The sequence below is a fragment of the Aplysia californica genome, unplaced genomic scaffold (genome assembly GCF_000002075.1).
Source record: "Aplysia californica isolate F4 #8 unplaced genomic scaffold, AplCal3.0 scaffold00084, whole genome shotgun sequence".
NCBI classification, from domain to species: domain Eukaryota; kingdom Metazoa; phylum Mollusca; class Gastropoda; order Aplysiida; family Aplysiidae; genus Aplysia; species Aplysia californica.
In genome coordinates, this window is record NW_004797354.1 from 318,651 (window position 1) to 322,187 (window position 3,537).

Below are 3,537 nucleotides of genomic sequence, written 5' to 3' on the forward strand. Positions count from 1 at the left end.
TTTCAGATTCATAAAGGCGTGTGCTTAGAACACATCCTTCGTAAATCTTGATCTATGTTTTGATGGTTAATCAGTTGTTTTCACATGCTCGTTTTGTCAGTCTTTCAAACATTGTTGCTGCTTTCTCTATCCTGATGTTGATGTCATCGTCAAGTGATGTAGTAGAGGTGATCGTAGACCCCAGGTAACAGAGCTTGTCCACTTTCTCAATATAAACATCTCAAAGTAGTCAAAGATAACTTTTCCAGGAGCAGACATAGAGAGTGGCCACGGTTTACTGATGATAACCTTTAAACTTCATCTTAAGGTCAACAAACAGGGCCACACAAGAACCAAATTTGACCTTGAGAAGCTGAAGGACCCTGAGATAGTATAAACTTTATAAAGCAATGATAGAGGGGAAATTTACGCCAGTGACTTTGCTGATGAAGACGACTCGAGCACGGATGGTTTCGTCAATAAGTTCAACGCAGCAGTGGACAGTGGTGACGGATGAAGGATCAAAACAAGAAATACTGCTCAGGATTGCCCAAACAATTGATGCATTGTCGAAGATCAAGACCATCTGGAGAGACAAGAACATGGCACTCAGTTCCAGAATCAGACTGATGCATTCTTTGGTCATAACGATCTTCCTGTACGCTTGTGAGACATGGAGCCTACACGCAGAGCGAGAGAGGAAGATACAAACTACAGACATGAGATGCTTTGGAAGAACCTGGGGCAGCTTCTCCAGAGATCATGTTACAAATGAGGAAGTGAGGAACAGAATTAGGCAAGCACACTGGACCCTATGAAGATCTTCTCACTTTGTGGAAAAAAACCCACAAACTGAGATGGTATAGGGACATAAAAAGATCAACAGGACTTATAAGGATGATCCTAGAGGGCACTGTACAATGAGGGAGAAGAAAAGGCAGACAGAAAAAGAGAGGGGAAGACAAAATAACGAAATGGACAGGTTTAAAGTTTAATAATGTCTTTCCAAAAGCTGAAAATAGAAAAGAAGGTGAAAAATGGTTGCCCGATCATTGTTGGTGCCCAACGGTCATCTAGAACCAGGGATAAGTAAGTTTGTTTGTTTTTGTTTTAGTAGAGGTTTTACGACGCTCGCAACTGCATAAGGTCATATGAGCGCCAGAAGATTAGAGGTGTCACAAGAGAGTAAGAAACATACAAAAGAAGATGGGGAGATAAGGACGATAGATGTTTGATAGGACAGAAGGAGCAAACCACACCAGAGCACCCGCCAACCACCCACTAATAAGTAAAGTAAAGTTTTTCACGCATCCAATCCGGACATTGGGGATTACCTTGTCAGTGAGACAACTTCTTGGGCCTTCGGCATATTGTGGTAGGGTGGCCAGTTCCTTTCCACGCTGCCTTTACTTCCCCAACTCGAAGTCAGGTAACCATTACTGCTGGGTGGGTAGGAAGGGCGAACAAAATCTGAGTCTAAACCGAGGCTCGAACCCGGACTTTCCGCATCAGAGACGAGCGCACTAATCGCTCCGACACCGCATCCTAAAGGGATAGTAGTGAATTTCACTTCATCCTCTAAAGATAGTAAAAAAAAACCCATTTTAACCCAATTCTTCTTCTAAATATATGTGTCACAGCGCAGTGGAATCAAGCGCTCGTCAATTGTTGGGTATGTGCTGTTATTGGCATTAACTTAGAGCTTGTTTTTTTCTCTTGTTTTAGATGAAAAAAGTACTCATCCATCATAAATAAAAGTCGAGATATTTGCCATTGAATGAAGTAGTGATCGCCTGTTCTCAGAGGTAAAATTAGAGAGAAAATGGCCGCCGAAGTTTGGTAACTTTCAAAGTTTGAATGTGAATGAAAACTGAAAATTTACAATGTGTATGATGTTATTAACTTTTCAGTAAAATCCACTATATATATGTTTAAATGGACATAAAAGATGAAAGCAAAATCCAATATTTTTTTAAAGGGAAAGAAAATTCCAGAAAAATTGCCCATTTTTCGTTTCGTTAGTTTAACAAGCGCCTGCTTTTACCATGTTTCCTCTATAAAATGCTTTTGAAATCTTTTTAAAATACAAGCTCATTAACGCTACATGAAGAAATGGCATTGATTCTTTTCAAATGATCGCCTAATTTAACGGACTCTCTCGCCACATATCTTCTTTACGAACCAAATTATCAATCAAAATGAAACAGGGAGCAAACTTCTGCAAAAACCAAACAGCTGTACTACAGTGGATACCATCTCACCTTAACCTGTTTGGAAATAATACCCCTGATTCTTTACCAAAAGAAGGGTCTTCATCAGAGCAATCTGGAAAAGGAAAACTCTTTCAGAGAAGCCCAAACCCTCATCAAAAGGGGGCTACAAGCAAAGTGGAAGGAACAACACCCACATCATCATCATCATCATCATCATCATCATCATCATCATCATCATCATCATCATCATCATCATTAATAGCCTCAGTACAACCAATGTGCTGATCTTGACTGACAGTCAGTTCCTCTGCAAGGGACTGCTCGGACATAAATGATCTGAGCCGCAAGTTCAGTGAAGCCAAAACCACAATAAAAATCCAGTGGATTCCAAGTCATGTTGGAATCGAAGGAAATGAGGCAGCAGACCAAGCTGCTAATGAAGCCAGAGAGATTGAAGGAGGCAGACGACCAACAACATACAGAGGAGTCTTTCCAATTATCAAGAGGGAAATCAGAGACCCACCATGCAGAGTTAAGTACCAGCACCTGGAAGATGTGTATTCTGGGTACTCCAATTAGCGGGAACAAAATATCACATGTCGCTGGGACCAGGTTGAGTTAGCGAGACTTCGGTAGGACCATCATTGGAGCTTGAGATGTTATAAGAACTTTGTGAATGAAGAGCCCAGCCCACGTTGCCGAAGATGCGGCCATGAAAAGGAGGATGTCAAACATATATTTGAACGCCCAGGAACAATGGCAATTCGAATGGAGTTATTTCGACGAGTGGAGGTGTCTCTAAGCATATTGACAATGGGGACTAAAAAGAGTCTCGCTCTCGCTCGAAGATTTCTTCCTGGAGTCCGCCAGGCTCATTAAGGAAACCAAAAAAAAATCATCACCATTAAACAAACCATAATAACAAAAATAATGATGATAACTATAACGATAACAAACAAATGCATGAAGAAATCAGGAATTTTTAAAATATTTTATTTTAATTATAATGACAAAATATATTTGTACACAAACATAACTCCAACTCCAAGAGAGCCAAAAAGTCCGAGGGCGTTCACTTTTGATGACGTCATACTTCCGTTTCCGCAAGTCTCCATGCAGACAGACGCATTATCGAAATTGTTGTCGTTTCCATCGCAACCGCCGTAAACAAACTCGTAGCAAGTGTTGTTCACCGGTTCGTAGTAGAACATGATCATATGGGCACGACACCATCCCACTTCAGGCTTCAGACTGCACACTGTAAAAATGAACAGAAGAGAAGTATAATAATAATAATAATAATAATAATAATAATAATAATAATCATCATCATCATCATCATCAT

At 40.3% G+C, this 3,537-nt stretch overlaps 1 long non-coding RNA gene across 1 annotated transcript in view; it reads right to left on the bottom strand.

Annotated features, from left to right (window-relative positions):
- Nucleotides 1–3,170: 3,170 nt before the first annotated feature.
- The window catches only part of LOC101848187, a 24,382-nt gene continuing 24,015 nt past the window's right edge, over nt 3,171–3,537 (bottom strand). The window contains exon 3 of the long non-coding RNA XR_220269.3: nt 3,171–3,450. This is a non-coding gene — a long non-coding RNA (uncharacterized LOC101848187). The remainder of the gene's footprint in view (nt 3,451–3,537) is intronic.